The sequence below is a fragment of the Mesocricetus auratus genome, unplaced genomic scaffold, assembly GCF_017639785.1.
Source record: "Mesocricetus auratus isolate SY011 unplaced genomic scaffold, BCM_Maur_2.0 Super-Scaffold_2245, whole genome shotgun sequence".
Lineage (NCBI taxonomy): Eukaryota > Metazoa > Chordata > Mammalia > Rodentia > Cricetidae > Mesocricetus > Mesocricetus auratus.
In genome coordinates, this window is record NW_024429180.1 from 43,534,644 (window position 1) to 43,552,532 (window position 17,889).

At 40.0% G+C, this 17,889-nt stretch overlaps 1 protein-coding gene across 4 annotated transcripts in view; it reads right to left on the minus strand.

Annotated features, from left to right (window-relative positions):
• Epsti1 (epithelial stromal interaction 1) overlaps positions 1 to 17,889 on the minus strand; it is a 103,651-nt gene that overhangs the window by 43,115 nt on the left and 42,647 nt on the right. The window lies entirely within an intron of this gene.

A 17,889-nucleotide genomic window follows, 5' to 3' on the forward strand; every position in this document is an offset into this window, starting at 1 on the left:
CATGAGGTAATATCTGGGTGTGATGGTCCATGCCTTTAATCCCAGCAGAAAGTTGAAGGCTAGCTTTATCTACACAGCAAGTTCCAGGCTACCTAGGCCTATATAGTGAGATCCTGTATCATTAAATTAATTGATTGATTAATTAAGGTAAAAAATCAATAGAAGAAAACACCTAAAGTTAACCTCTGACCTCCACATGTATGTATACAGGCATCTACATACACATGTTAACATGCACAATTGCATTCATACAAGTGAGTATAGCACATATCCAAATGTATGTAGTACTGCTGCCTCAGACACACATTTCTGATATTTCTTTTTAGCTTTAAAAAAGTTGGCCTAGACATGTACTAGACATGTAATGGGGCCTTTGTTTTTTTCCTTAATCCAAATGGCCACTCTGTTTCTCTTCTCACCTATGTCAAGCACAGAGCACTGGCGTTACTTCCTAGCCCTTACTTCAAGCACTGTCTTACTCTGCCTACCTTTGACTAACTCATTTTTCCCTTTCCCTTTGTAACTTCTGGAATTTTGACTTCTTACTCCACATTTATAACTAAACACCTGAAACAAGCCTGATTTATATTATTCTAGACTCCTTAGTCTGCTCCAATCCTCCTCCTCCTTTCCACTCTTCTTCTGCTAATACTAAGATTCAAGTCATCAAAAGCTTAGGACGTGAGCATCACCAGAAGCACAGGGGTCTAATAAGAACCAGTGGCACACAGTTTGCAGGGGGAAAAGACAGTTCAAGGAATTAGAAACAAAACAAAGATGCCAATATCATGATGACTGATTTCTTGGGTAGAACATGGTGTTTGGGCAAAGTTAGAAGCTTGAGCTGGGAAAGGAAGTGCTCACGGTGAAGCCGTGACTACATCTTGTCGCCTAGTCCAGGATTTCTTACCTTGCCCAGAACAGACAAAGACCAATAACATCACACTGTCTGGCTTTTTGAAATCAATAATCTAAAAATAGGAGAGAGTCCTACCATATAAGTATAATATATTTAACATTCTTACTGATGGATATTTATGTTACTAGTGAACATCAGAATATATGACATGAAAATAAAACTACCAGTTTTAAATTATCATTGTAATTATGAAGTCACCCTCATTAAAAACTGTAAATGGTGAATGGCTCCCCTGTCAGTGGTTTTTGTGCTGTTGGGAGGTGATAGTTTTACCTTATCTAACCTCCGTTTATCTAACACACCGACACAGTTGTCTGCAGGGTCCAGACAGGTAATGTACGTGAGTAAAGAAAATGGGAGACTATACATAGCAATAAGTGCTATCTGCCAGTTAGGTCAAAGACAGGGAGAACATTGACCATGTTACATGGGTTGACAAACTAGAAAATTATTCCCCATGCAAGGGAGTCAGTTGCTACTTAGCTACAGACCAGCATGCCAATGGATAACAAGCTGGCAATGCCAAATGGGCTAGGTTTATTGTTGTAACCAAAATGCTGCAATTTTTAATGTGAAATAATTTGGCAATTAGTTTTAAAACTTTTCACGTTTACTCTGCTGTCCCCAAGCAAACAATGAAATAAGCAAACCAAACAAAGCCCTCTGCAAGCCAGATGCGGTTCCAAAGGCTCTTCGACATGACTAAATCATTGTTTCTGCCTAGTCATGTTTGTGTTGTTGACAATACATTTATGTCATAACTATAGGCTCTTTATCTTTAGGTAAAAATGTAAACAAAAGGTGCCCATTACTGCTTTATATCTGCCAGCTAAGAGACATCACACCATATCTCATATTTATGCCAAATACTAAGGTGTATCATTTTTATTTCCACTTACAGTTCTACGTATTTGTGTTAATACATGAAAAACAAACACTACATATAAAGTGGAAAACCACAGAAAATATTTATAAGCAAAGGAACATAACAAAAGGGTTATTGTGCAAAATGCATGAAGAACACTGATAAAACAAATTGCAAAAAGACAAAGAGCCCAACCTACAAGTGGGAAAGAGATAAAAAAAAATGCGTACTTCACTGAAAGAGAAACAAAATTAATAACACAAATGGCAACAATGGCTTAGAGTTTATATAATATCACATGTGTCAAGCCCTGTTGGGAGATCTCTACATCTCTAACATCATGACAACCTTGCAAAGATTTCAACATCTTCAATTCACAGAAGCAATTAGCTCTAGGCTACAAAATTAGCAAATATCAGAACCAGGAGGGCTCAGACCCAGACATCCCAACCATAGAGGCCACACTTTCAGCGAGGAGACTCCACTGTTCCTACAGAGGAATACTCATGTACATCTCAGTAACAACTGAAAATGGGAACATTATAACAAGACAACATCACATATGAGCCCAAAAATACTTTTGAAGTATGGAAACTTTCCCAATACTAAGGAGAATATTTGGCAAAAATTTCTTGTATAAATTGCTAACGTGAAAGCAAATTGGTCACCTAGGAGAAAGAAATTTGACAACACTTGGTGAAGCCAAATACATGTGCAATGTCTAGACTCTTGACACCTAAGGAGAATTGTAAAACCACACAGACCAAGTGCCAGTAAGTATCCCAGACAAAGAAGGAAGAAAAAGAAAAGGAGAAAAACATGAGGGAAAGGCAGAGACTGGAGAGAAGAAGGAAATGAATTAATTTACAACATGAATCCATATGAGTGCGTGTCATATCTGAGAACTGATCTGATACTATAACCTGACAGTTATTGTGGAGTGATCCAGTCCTACAAAGACTTGTTCTATGTTGTACAGCTGCATCTGATTCTTGCAAATAATCATGTAACCCACAAATTACCCACATCTACCCTCAACTCACTGAGAGACTCCTACTCCTTTACCAGTCACAGTTCCTACCTCGTGTTGATATGCCACCCTACACTGATAGTTCATTCTTGCAAAGTAGTAGTCATGTAACCCACAAATTACCCACATCAACCCCCAACTCAGTGAAAGACTCCTAATTTTTTATTAGTCACAGCTCCTTCCTCATGTTGGCATGTCACCCCTACACTGACAGTTTATCAAGAAATACAATCATAAAATGCCCCGGCATCTTGATGCCACCTTCCATCTATTTAGACTCTTCTCCAAATTACCCAACTAAACTGCAAATCCTATACTTGACTCTTTCAAATGGTCCTTCCCTTGATACTTCACTATTCTCTATAGTATTTGTTCTGCTTTGCTTCAACATTAAACACAATTTGTTCACCCATAGGTTTGTCTCTATTAGTTAGAGGGGAAGGATAATAACAAATGTGACACATCAGGACAGGATTACTACAAGGGAAGATAGAGAATGATAGCATTGCAACAGTCTCTATAATGTTTCATTTCCAAGCCAAACTCCTGGAATCCAGCTGTAGAGAGTGAGAATGATGAGCAAAGGGGTTAAGACCATGCTGAGGAAACCCCACAGAAACATCTTACCTCAGCAAATGGGAGCTCACAGACCCTAGCCAGACAGCTGGGGAACTAGCATAGGACCCAACCAGGCCCCCTGAACTTGGGTAAGTTAGGAGGCCTGGGCAGTCTATGGGGCCCTCTGGCAGTGGAACCAGTATTTTTTTGGGAGTCCATTCCCCCAGGGAGGGATACTCACTCAGCCTAGATATATTCGGGGAGGGCCCAGGCCCTGCCCCAAATGATGTGACAGACTTTGATGATCCCACATGGAAGGCCTCACTCTCCCTGGGGAGTAGATAAGGGGTGGGATGGGAGTCAGTGGGGAGAAAGGGAGAATGGGAGGGAGAGGGAACTTGGATTGATATAAAAAATAAGACTGTTTCAAATTTAAATAAAAATACTTTAAACCAAAAAATTAACACAGCATAAATAGTTTATCAAATAGAGAAAAGGCATAAGTGCTTTAATTGCACTGAGAAGAGGAAGTCCAAGCGAATTCCATCACAGCTTCCTAGGATAATGGGTTTCCAAATGCCCATAGGAAGACCCTACCTACATGGGATGGTAAGCCTGAGGCTCATCAACGCAGGGTCTTATAGACTACTACGCTCAGGCTTTAGATGGTCCAGCGTGTCTGGAATAGAATCCAGAAATGTGCTTCTTAAAAACACCCACGGTGATCTTAAGAGCTACCCCAGTACTGCAGATGGATATTTAATATACATAATTATCTTAGATCCATATGATTCTGACTTATGAATAATTCATGCTGTAGAACACATTCGGAAATAAAAGGTTGGTATGTCTTAGGAACTGTGTATGTCCTAGCAGGGCAATAGCTTCACAATCCTAACCTTGGTACCATGAAGTTTAAGTGAGTGAACAGTCTCTTTTCCATTCACCCATCCATTCACACAGGCAATGTACACACCCTGAGTCTCTGCTATGTACTTTAGAAGTATCATTTTGCACAATCCCATTTTTCTATAACTTAATGTGTTAGTGCCATGCATCTCCTGGCACTGACAAAGTCTGTGTAATAAGAATCCAGGGGAAACTGAGCTATAATAGACATGTAAGTCCCATTTACTAGATCACTAGGAAATGATCTAGTAATGTTGGGAGATAAATTTTGCTAAATTAGTCATGTATTTAAAATAATTATTTCCACTATTTAACAGTTTCAATTTTCCATCACAAAAGTAATACATGAGCATAACAAAAAAATAGAAAAACAGAAAAGTTTAAGGAATAAAATAGTGATGTCCTATGTAATACTCCTCTCAACATGAACTGCTCCATTTGCAGATGTATCTTTCTGGGAAATTTTCTATTAACTGATAAACATTTGCTTAGGAAGACACTCAGATGTGGAGTGGTTTCCTTCAGGGGATGGTAATTAGGAGAAAGCAAAAAGGCCAGCTCTTCTCAAGAGAGTTTCTCTATGCCTTGGCATAGAGGGGATGACATTTCCCAGCTCCCATTCAGCTAGATGTGGCTGTGTCTGAGCTCTGGCCTGAGAAATGAGAGCAGATGGATGGGCCAGGTCTGGAGTGGTGTGTTTATAGCCACCCACATGATTCTGAGTACTCTTTCCTCCTGTTTGATGGTGGCACTCAAAGTAGGCTTGGAAGATGCTTGCTTAAGCATGGGAGAGGCTCCATTTGCCTGAGTTTCCCACTGCCAGAGGACAAAAGTTAATGGCATAGTCATTTACCAGCCCTTCCCACTCTACATGGAAATGCACTCTTCTTGATTTAGGTTTCTTTTTCACCATAGCTTTTTTATCCCTAAACAGAAATATTTTCCCCCTAAGTGGAATACTATGATATTTTGTGTTATTCTTACTTTTTTCACTTAACTCATCCTTTGGAGCTCATCCACATTAACTCTTACATATCTAACTGAATCCTTTACCAACTAAATACAGTCTTACAACATTCTTTTTTATGGTGATTTTTTAAAATTTAAATTAGAAACAAGCTTGTTTGACATGTCAATTCCAGTTCCCTCTCCCTCCCCTCCTCCCCTGCCCCCACCATTAACCCTCTATCCCATCCCCTTTCTGCTCCCCAGCGAGAGTGGGGCCTTCCATGAGGATCTTCAAAGGCTGTCACATCATTTGGAGCAGGGCCTAGGCCCTCCCTCTTGTGTCTAGACTGAAAGAGTATCCCATTATGTGGAACGTGCTCCCAAAGTCCATTTGTATACTAGGAATAAATACTGACCCACTACCAGAGCCCCCATAGATTGTCCAGGCCTCCTAACTGACACCCACATTCAGGAGGTCCAGATCAGTCCTATGCTGTTTTTCCAGCTATCAGTCTGGTGTCCATGAGTTCCCCCCTTGTTCAGGTCAGCTGTTTCCCTACAGCATTCTTTTTTTGGGTGGGGGGGGGGTTTCGAGGCAGGGTTTCTCTGTATTGTTTTAGAAGCTGTCCTGGAACTCGATCTGTAGACCAGGCTGGCCTTGAACTCACAGAGATCCTCCTGCTTCTGCCTCCAGAGTGCTGGGATTAAAGGCGTGGGCCACCAATGCCCAGCTCCCTACAGCATTCTTACTGATAAATATTTATGTTACGCTAGTGAGCATCAGAGAGAGAGAGTGTGTGTGTGTGTGTGTGTGTGTGTATATATACACATAATACTGCACTAATATATATACCTAGAAATTATTTCCTAGTATATGTTCATATATACATGCATATTTATGTCTTGCTTAATGATTTCAAGATGTTGTATAGAAATAAATATCAACCCTAAAACTGATATTTATTGTGTATTGAAATTAGCAATTTGGAACCACAACCTCCCTCCACTGAGAATCAGTCTACTGTCTTGTATATTCTACTTAACTCAGGCACCTTCAAATAACCTAGAATTAGCCAGTGATACTGAGATTACAAATTTTCCCCAAAGGTCCATGTGTTAGAAGCTTGATCCCTGGGGAGATATTATTGACAGGTAGTGCAACCTTTTAGAGGAGGTGTCTAAAGAGAGGTCTTTAGGTCTTTGAGGACATACCCTTGAAGGTGATTTGGGGACTCTAGTCTTTTCTTCTCCCTTCTCTTACTTGGCCAGGAGATTAATAGTTTTGTTCCACCATGTACCTCTATCAGTATGTGGCACATTACCACAGGCCCAAAGCAACCAAACCAAATGATTATGGATTGTACTCTCCAAAACTGTGGGTCAAAAGATTTTTTTATACTTCTAATTTTAGTATCTCAATTATTTTATCATGATAATAGAAAACAAATACCCCCATAATCCATTACCACTCAATTTTTCAATCCTATAATTCTCTGGATATCTGTTCCTCCTCAATTCATCCTCCCAGAACTTTCTGCCATGAAAACAAAGATCTTCAATTAAAATCCAACAACTTCATAACTGTAACCTTGTATCAGAAGATCATCAACAAGAATAATGGCACCTTCCTTAGGCTGCCACACATATACATCGACCTATATCACACAAACCATGTAGACCCATTTTTAAAAAATTTCCCCAAATATAAAATAATTACTTGTAAGTACCAAAGTAAAAAATAAAAATTTCCTTACATGTTCCACATGTGAAAATTAAACTCTGAGCAAAAGTTGGGGGTAACAGAATATTTATACGATCTTACACTATCTCAATGAAAGCATATATCAATACACATGAAAACAGCACCTTCACAGTGCAGACTACCTTAATTAAACAGCCACGGTAACATCACAAGTGAAAAGGACATAAGCATCATGCACTTTCTGATAGTATGCACCATGAGTGTGTGGTATCATTTCTATAGTACTGCTTATTAAAACATGTATCTTCAGTCTAACCAGGAGAAATGTTAGACTGGTCCAAATGGAGGGCTGTTCAAATGAGGTCACATCAGGGATAGGAGAAAACTAAGGTGTCACAATGCTAGATGTTTTGTATGCTCTTAAATCAGATCCAGAAATAGAAAAGTGACTTGGAGGAAAAAATGGCAAATTTTTAACAATGTGTTTTATGTATATAGTACTATACCAATGCTAATTGCCTGATGTTGATAATTATACTACAGCTACATAAGCTATTAAATTCTCTTAGATGAAGGTGTTAATGGCAATTATACTATTTTTATATCTTGTCTTTAAGGTGAAAATGATTTGGAAATCCAAAGGGGGGAAGGTCTTTTTCTAATGCATTGTTTGAAACTTCATTTGAAAGAGTGTTTCCCCTGAGCTTCTGAATTAGTTACTGTCTTTGTCAATGTTCTATTGCTGTGAAGAGATGAGGCGACCACAACAGCTCTTATAAAAGAAAACATTTAATTGGGGGCTTGCCTAAAGCTTCAGAGGTTTAGTCCATCATCATCATGGCAGGGGGAGTGGTGGTATGCATGCACTGGAGCAGTAGCTGCAAGCCACATTTTGATCTGAGGGCAGAGAGATTGGGGGAAGCAGAGGGGGAAAGACTGGACCTGCACTGGTCTTTTGAAAGAGCAACACCACCTCCCCCGCTGCTGCCCAGGGAAACACTTCCTCCAACAAGGTCACACCTCCAAATCCTCCAAATCCTATCAAAGAGTTCTACTCCCTGGTGACTATGCACTCAAACCTATGAGCCTATGGGAACTATTCTTATTCAAACTACCACATTCCACTTGCTGGCCCCCATAGGCCTGTAGCCATATAGCAATGCAAAACTACATTCAGTCCAACGTCAAAAGTCCCCCCAATCCACACAGTCTCAACACAATTTAAAGTCCAAAGTTCAAAGTTCTGAGACTGAAGGCAATCTCTTAACTGCAAACCCTGTAAAAATAAAAGTGAAAAAGCAGATCACATACTTCCAACATACAAAGGCACAGAATATCATTACCATTCAAAAAGAGAGGAAGAAGAACATAGTGAGGAAAAACTGGACCAAAGCAAGAACAGAAACCAGTAGGGCAAATTCCAAATTCTATATCTCTATGTCTGATATCAAAGCACTCTTCAGATCTCCGACTCCTTTCAGCTTTGTTAACTACAACACACTTCTCTCTCTCTTGGGCTGAATCCACACCCAGACTGCAGCTCTCCTTGGCAGGTATTCCAGGACTCTGGCATCTCTAACAATTTGGGGGCCAGGCTTTCCTTTTACAGCTTCACACAATGGCACCTGTAGGCCTCCAAGCAGGGACACACCTGACACATGCCTGGCATCAGAGGCTTTCCTTAGCTACAGAGAGAAATTTCACAACCCCTTTCTTGTCTCCTTGACTCTAATGCCAGAACAACACAACTGAAGCTGCCAAGTTCTGCAGCTTGATGGGGCTGGAACTTGGCCCCCTTTTTTATTACATTTGCACCAACCTTCTGTTGTTGATGGTTTCCTTCACTGCTTTTCTTTACCTCCTTTTCAGAAGTTAGAATGGGGTCTTGCCCTGAAGTCACCACTCCCTTAATTCCATTTAGCATCAGGTTTTTCTTTAGACTTTTTATCTCCTTGAGCCCTGAACTCAGCTACATTATACTTCCTGGTGCTCCTTTTCTCCTCAAGCTGTACATTTTATAATTCTCTTTGTCCAGCTTGCTCCTTTTCAGTATAGATGTGCATAATAATGATTTACTGATACCCATGTGACATAGTCAATCCTATGATGTCTTAAAATCTCTGTCAGTGTCATAAATCTAAGACTCTTCAACATAGCTTCAAGCAGATAGATATTTAGGACAACAGCAAAAGCAGGCAATTCTTTGCCAAAATATCACAAGAATGGTTTCTAGGCCACTTGCTAATACTCTTTCTCTCCGAAACTTCTTGAATGGAACCATCATATTCAACATTGCTCTCAGCATTGTCTTCCATGCTCTTACTAGCATAGTTCATTAAGTCCCACTTAAAGCATCCAACTGCTTCCTAATCCAATGTCCTAAAGTCTCATTCTGCTAACAAACAGCATGGTCAGACCTGTCACAGCAATACTCCACTCCTGGTACCTACTTCTGTCATAGTCACTATTCTATTGTTGTGAAGAGACACCATGATCAAGGCAATTCATATTTAAAAAGCCTTTAACTGGAGGCTTGCTTACAGTTTGAGAGGTTTAATCCATTATCATTGCTACGACAGAATCTCAGGCCCAGACTGAGTCAGATCCATTTTCTGCTACATCCCACTGATACTCAACTTTCTCATCTCTACTAGCTTTTCTCTCCTTCATGTCAACCACAGACTCATAGATTATGCTAGTCAGCTTTCTATTGCTGTGACAAAGTACCTGAGAAATCCATGATAAGGAGAAAGGATTCACGCCTGCTCATGTTTCAGAAGTTTCTGTTCATGATCACTTTGTCCCATCATACTTAAGATAGGACATCTGATGGGAAGGCACAGCAGAACAAAGTTGCTTACCTAACGTCAGTTGGCAGTCATGAGGGAGAGAAAAGAAAGAACTAGGCATGAGATAGTCCTCAAGGGTATGCCCCACTGGCCTGTTTCCTTCACCTTATGTCCTAGTTTGTAAGTTCCCATTACTCCCAGTAGCCCATCAAATGATGGCACCACCAGTTGGGTCTGAATTCTCACAGTCCAACTCCTACAGCAGAGCCCCAGCTCTGAATGAAACTGCAGTAAACACCAAACCCTATCACAAGAGCTCTGAGAGAACATTTCAGACCTAAATAACATAGTTTCACAAGCCAGATATTAGTGCCACCGACAAATGTCCTCTTTTTCAAACTACCAAGCAGCCAATCTCATTCATGGATACTATTTCTATCGTGCTTGATCTTTCTTCAAAAAATCACATTACAGTAAGTATCCATTCTCTTGGGGATTTCTAAGCCACTGTCACCACCTCCTGCCACAAATCCTTTCCACCAGCTTCCACTTATCATAACTTTTTATACCATAACCAATTTCTTTTTAAAAAATAAATATCCTCACAATTGCTTTTAACTTATTTCTTCCTATCTTTCCTTCCATCATGTCTGAAAAAAATTTGCCAGGCCCAGATCAAGTCAAACCCCTGCACCCTCTGTACCAGGGAGCATGAGGCAAACCTGGGGAAAGGAAAATGCCAGGTATGTGTGCTTAGAAGTAGGAAGAAGTGAATAGTGAAGCAGACCAACCTCACATGTGCATCAGTATTAGTGTGTATGTATACTGTCACTTTTAACCATTGGTTAAGCCCTTGATTTTATATTGTCATTAACCTACCCTTTTATAATGTAAGAACTCTTTATCTAATTTCTCTTCTTCCCTATCTCTACCTCTTTTCTGATGAATTTTGGTGCGTTTTTACACAAATGTAGACAATTTAGGAACTCTCCCTCAATCCCACAACCTCCTCCTGTTACAGCAATTCGTTGTTCTCTTTCTCAAATTACTCAAGAGCTGGGCATCCCTGCTTCCATCTCTCTTTAGTCATGAATCTACACAATCAGGTCCATTCCCACACTCATTCTGACAGGATCACAAGTGATTTCCTCATTGTCATAGACATTGGCCTCCTCTGACTCAGTGTTACAGCAGAAATGGAGAACGACACATCCCTCCTCTTAGAACTGTCTCTCCCTCTTGATTCCCATGTCTGCACACTACATACTCTGCCTCTCAGATGTTCTACCTTCACCTGAACTCCAAATGAGTGTTGCTCCTATAGAGTTGGCCCTGGGATCACTTCTCATTGTAAGTGATCTTATGCATTTCATGAATTATATCTATGTCACATGCAAGTAATTTCTAAACTTATACATCCCACATATTAATTCACAAATTATATGTGCAACTACTTATTTTGTATCTCCCAAGCATCTCAAGCTTAGCACATTTAAAATTAAACTTGGTTTTTTTTTTCTGAAACTTTGGTCCATTCCTAACAGTCCCCATCTCAGTGTATGACACCATCACACATCCAATAATCTTTGATTCTTCCTTCTTCCCATTCCTATACACCAGCATATCCCACCGATGTTCCATAAAGATGTTTCATGCAATAGCTATTTTTTTCTGTTCTCCAGGATCACCCTAAGTGAAACCATCCTAAACTCCCACCTAAACCACTACAAAGTGTCATTAATAGTTTCTCTATTTCACGTTCATCTCCTCAGATGTAGTCTCAATACAGCTACCTGAGTAGTTATTTCCTTAAAATGAAAAAAATAGAGGAACAGAGAAAGAATGGAGAGGAGGAGAAGATGATGATGGAGATGATGATGGTGGTTGTTTTCCCATGGAACTAGATGAAAACCTGGCCCACTTGATATGCCTATCTACAGGCCATCCCATGAAATTCACACCCTCTTCTCCAGTTTTCACTTCAACTCTAGTAAGTCATATTCTTCTTGGTTGGTTGAACTACTGTATGATGATCTCTGAGCCATGAATTTTCCTCCTTAGTTGCTGGTATGGCAGGACCAGACTTCCCCTCCCTGCAGCAATGGAGAATTGACAGTTCTCTCCTTTTGGAAGTGTGTCTCTCTACATTTCCATGATCCTACCACTCTTCTCAGATATTCTCCCATATCAACCTAAACTGTAAATGATAGATAGAACTCCTCTACCCTTAGTCCTGGCTCCCTTCTCAAATCTATAACCTTCCTTAAGCTATTTTTATCCATTTCCAGGACTTACAGTAACAGAGTGATTTCCAGTCTACATGTCCTACATATTTGCTCACAGATTTACATGTGCCCTCAGTTCAAATGCCATCGTCTCAGTGAGTCCGGACTCCCCCATCACACCGAGGAGATTTACCCCTCTGGATCCCACTTTTCTTGGTCATTGTACATCTCCCTATCTCTGTGCTCCTTTAAGGAATGACAGTCACCTGTGTATGCCTTTGGCAGCATCATCTGAATTACGTATTTAGTCATGGATTACATTCACTTGTTCATACACCATATACAGAACCCAGTGCAGTGCTGGACACATACTAACATACTAGGTACCCATTATCAATCAATGAAAGCATGTTTCCTATTGCTAGTGGTTATCAATACATTGATACTTTCCATTGCAGTCATAAAATGTGTATTTGTTTCTCTGAATATTTCCCTCTTAATTGCTTATCCAGTACTTTTTCAGTTTTTCCTAGAGTTTGTTTTTTCATATTGAAAAGAATTCCTTGTGAATTAGGTCTTTATCCATTTATATCACAGGCAACATTTTCTCTTAGACCACCATTAGTATGTAGTTTTGTTCACTATGCCTTCTATTATAAAGCTAAAAGTGTGTTCTAAATCTTTTTTTCCCTTCACTGCTTCAGGGATTTCTATAATGTCTAGAGAAGAATAAACCCTAAAATTATAAAATACCATTGCATTCTAATTGTGTTGGTTCAATACAATTTGTCAAATCACCCATTTGTTTGATTCTGATTTTAAGAAACGCTTGCTTCCATAGATAGCTAAAGTCTTAAATACTGAATTCTCGTATGACTCTGGATCTCCCTGTGGATTTTCTGTAGCATTTAATGGACTATTTATCTACTGATTCTAATACTACTAACATTTGGATATACCTATCAGTTTTTAAATCCTTAATCTATTGTCACAAACTAGTTTCAGCTTTGACTTCTAGTTTTCCACATTAGTCATTTAAAAGGATATTTAAGCTCTTCATAGTGACTGACATCCAAAATCCCAACACTCAAGATGCTAAACGTAGGAGAATTGTAAGTCCTAGACAAGTCTAGGCTACAAGCAAGACTTTGCTTCAAAACTAGGATGAAAGAGTAAAATGAGGTCCTTAAATTCTTGTGGCTTTAAAATGCCTTACTGTATAATTCCTAGGTGCTATATTGTTCGAGGATTGAGGTTATCCAGGATTTGGAGAGACATTTGGAATACATGGATAGTCTCTGAGGCTTCAGTCATGGTCAGTGATATAGAAGTTAATACAATGTTCACAAGGAATGAGTTTTCATATACTGGGTTCAGTGTTTCATCACTGTGTCTACAAAATCATATGGAGCGATTATTATTCAATTCCTTTACTCCTTATGTCACTTTTTTGGTTGATTTGATCAATTCATTTCTATGGAGAATTATTTAAATAAAAGAAAATTCAGCAAATCCATACTCTATATTAGAGACTATAATAGCGTTTTGTCTTATTTTGTCTTATTTTTGTGTCCTACATACATTTCAAATCTATGTTACTTAAGGTTTATGTTTCACTTTCTCTGGGATTATGTATTTTATCTTCATAAAATATTGAACTCTTTTCACCTAGAATTCAATTTGTCTCATATTAACGTTGCTGAATCTTCTTTCTTTTGCTGGTGTTTATGGATATATTATTCCATGCTTTTGATTTTTAACTCTTTTCTAGATGTCACTTATGATACCACCAAGTTAGATATTTGTTTTTATGCTACCCAAGAGAATTTTTAAAAAATAAACATGATTTGCATACCTTTTGTAAGCATTAGCTTGTTAGATTTAACATTTTACTTTCTTATATTTTACTACAAAAATTCATTATTTTCTGCCTTTTGTTGTAATGACAAAATGGTCATTTGCCACATTTTCTCATGTCTTTATATATCCGGTTTGTACAAAGGACTAATGAACATAACTGAGCACAAGCACATCAGTTTTGTTTTTGTTTTTCGTTTTTTTTTTTTTTGGCACAGGATCTCAGCCTCTGTGCATGTGCCAAAGGGAACCACACTTAGTGCAGCTCACATCCTTCTCTTGAGTCTCTGCCTAATCTAGTGCAACAATTCTCCACGCTCCTAACTCTACCCTGTTCTTTCTTAGAGAAGGAAAGGAGGGAGGGAAAAGAAAATGGGGAAAAGGAGAAAAAGGAGACCAGCTATATGTTTGAATCAAAAATCTCATTTTTTGACATTTTTCTCCTTTATTTTGCTACATATTTGTCTAGAGTTCCTTTTCTGGTGTGTGTGTGTGTGTGTGTGTGTGTGTGTGTGTGTGTGTGTGTGTTTCCAGATATGCTTTTAGAAAAAGTTGGCTGTGCAGGAAACCTGTCTCCAGGTTAGACATACCTTCCCCAAAGGTGTGGTATGTTCACCAGGACCAGGTTTTGGCCTCTGGACTGCCTTTGTGAATCTCCTGGATTTAAAAAGTGGTTCCCAGGGTTTACCACTTGAGCAAAGGCTGAGCCCAGCAGCCTTCTGTCTTCCTTCCTCCTTGTTGGGTTTGTTCGCTCAGCCCAGAGCATTGCCCTGAGTACTCTGTTGGTTTCTTCTGTGGACTGGATTAATCAGTTTTCCTGTGGGTGGCAGCTATGAGAACTCATTGCACGGTGTACTTGAGGAAACAGAGACCCAAAGAGGTTCTAAAACATTCTCCAGCCAGAGGAAAGAAGCTAAAATTTGAACTAAGGAAGTCAAGGCCCAAATATTCTTCATTCCCAGGAGGGAAACACTAATGGTGGGCTACAGCAATGAGATAATTAAGTTAGACTGTTCTATAACAAGACACTGATCAAAAGGCAGAAAATAATGAATTTTTATAGTAAAATATAAGAAAGTAAAATGTTAAATCTAACAAGCTAATGCTTACAAAAGGTATGCAAATCATGTTTATTTTTTAAAAATTCTCTTGGGTAGCATAAAAACAAATGTCTAACTTGATGGTATTATAAGTGACATCTATAGAAGAGTTAAAAATCAAAAGCATGGAATAATATATCCGTAAATACCAGCAAAAGAAAGAAGATACAGCAACGTTAATATGAGACAAATTGAATTCTAGGTGAAAAGTGTTCAATATTTTATGAAGATAAAATACATAATCCCAAAGAAAGTGAAACATAAACCTTTATTAACATAGATTTGAAATGTATGCAGGACACAAAAATTAGACAAGACACAGAGAAAAATGAAAATGAACCGAGTACTAATGTCTAGGCTTTGGTGTTCTCCAATGGAAAATAAACAATTCCATGTAATATTAACACCAGAAGAGGTTGTTATGTGACTGTGATATAAAGTATAAAGTCATTCTGCAATATGTCTTAGGGTTTCTACTGCTGTGAAAAGACACCGTGGCCACAGCAACTCTTATAAAAAAGCATTTATTTGGGGCTGGTTTAACAGTTCAGAGGCTTAGTCCATTATCATCATGGGGGGAAGCATGCAGGACACTGCAGACACGGTGCTGGAGAAGGAGCTGAGAGTTCCACTCTACATCTGGATCCACAGGCACAGGAAGAGAGATACTGGGCCTTGAGGTTTCAGAAGACAGCTTCTTCTAAAACCTCAAAGCCCGCCCCTAGTGACACACTTCCTCTAACAAGACCACACCTACTGCAACAAGGTCACACCTCCTAATAGTGTCACTCCCTGTGAGCCAAAGGGAACCATTTTCTTCCAAACCACACAATGTCTGAACACCAAAACGCATATAAACCTTCTGCAAACCCTAACAATGACAAAACACCTGAAAATTCTGGTTATAAGGAGTGACTGCTACTGCTTTGTCAGTGACAGTCTTCTCCCATGACTGATTTTTTTAAAGCAATAAGGCAATCATATAGCAAGCCTGGATTCCTGATATATAAAACTCAGGGCAAAGCTCTCCTTAGCCCTTTTACCTGGCATAGGCCCTAAATCCTATAAGTTCCTTCTGATATCCTACTAAAGTACCTCATCGTACCCCAAAGTTTAACTATGGAGACAGAAATTTATTTTTAAGACAACAGGAATGGGAAATCAAATCTTTTGGAATAGGGCATGACATGACCCAAGCTATGTTTTTAAAAACTGACTTGGGCAGCTGTAAGATGACTCCAGGGGTGGGGAGGGGGGGAAATGGGGGGAGTTGAGGTGGCTGGGTAAGGGTGTCAGGTCTTACCACCTGAGCATAATCCCTGGGACACAATGGCAGAGCCAACTCTCTGGCTTCTACACATGCATGTGTCTACATACACAAATCACATAAACACAATAATAAATAAATGTAATTTACAAATTAAAAAGACTAAATGTGACAGAACTTGAGAAAATCACCAGAAGAGACGGTTGGTAAAGATGTTGCAGGAGTCCCTGGGGTCACCCAGGAGTATGACAAGTACCAACATGACAGGAGCGTTCATGGGAACCAAAGGAGGTGGGTGACAGGTGCTCTGTGAGCTACAGGGAGGAAATCTGATGTGCCCCTCCCCCAACAGCATGATTTACCAAGCATCAGTAAGGACTTCCCTCAGACTGGATCTTTCAGAAGCTTCTCACTTTCATTCCGAACAAAACAGACACAGGGATTTTATATCTCCAAGTTCACTTCATTAGCATAAGCTAGAAAGCTATGAACAGGATGACTTTCCAGTCACCTTACCTAAATGATAAGACTAAGGTTGGATTGAAGCCTACCACATAGACAAGGGAACCCTGTGGCCCTTAAGTGTCTTTCCAAAGTTCCCATGAAGGGCAATAGGAGTTTCTGGAGCAGATTAGAAGGCAAACTTGGCGCTGAAGTGTGCATGTTCAGCAGACCAGTCTGGATTCTCAGCTCCAGGAAGCTAAAAGAGATGTAGATGTGCCTCTGAGGAGCTTAGCACACACAACTATTCAAGTGGATGTAAAAGGAAAACATGACTCTGATGGTAGAAATGAGGAAAACTTCCTAATGTTAGAGTCCCGGGGCAGAGCTGGGGAGGAGCACAGCAGTTTAGGAGTAGGGTCCTTCTGGGGAATGGGCTTGGTTCCCAAAGGTTTTCCAACCAAAGTTTTAAGAATTGAGATCCCTTCAACCAGTGACTGATGGAAGCAGAGGCAGACACCCACAGCTAAACATGAACTGAACTCCGGGAACCCAGTGACAGAAAGGGAGGACTGATGAGCAAAGGGGTCAAGACTGGGCTTGTTTAACCCACAGAAACAGCTGACCTGAACAAAGGGGAGCTCTTGGACCTCAGACTGGTGGCTGGGAGGACAGCATGGGACTGATCCAGACGCCCTGAATGTGGGTGTCAGTGAGGAGGCCTAGGCAATCTACGGGGCCTTGGGTAGTAGATCCGTATTTATCCCTGGCATAAAAATGGGCTTTGGGTGCCCATCCCACAATGAGGGATGATCTTTCAACTTGGACTCTTGGGGGGGAGGGCCTAGGCCCCGCCCTGAATGAAATGACAGACTCTGGATTTCCACCATGGAGGGCCTCACCCTCCCTGGGGAATGGGAGTGGAGATTGGGTCAGGGACTGGGAGGGCTGGGAGGGGAGGGAGAGGTAGCTGGGATTGACATGTGAAGCAACCTTGTTTCTAATTTAAATACAAAAAAAATCTTTAATAAAAATTCAAGGCAGAAGAAAAGAAGAAAGAAAAAAAAGAATTGAGATCCTTGGGCTAGCAAGACAGCTCAGGGGCTAAAGGCATTTTGCCTCACAAACTTGATAACCTCACCCAGATCCCAGGATCCCAGAGTAGGAGAAGGCTTATGTCTGGAAGTTGGTCTTTGATCTCACATGTACACTGGGAGCATGCGTGTGCGCGTGTGCATACACATACACACACACCATATACACTAGTAAATTCATACAT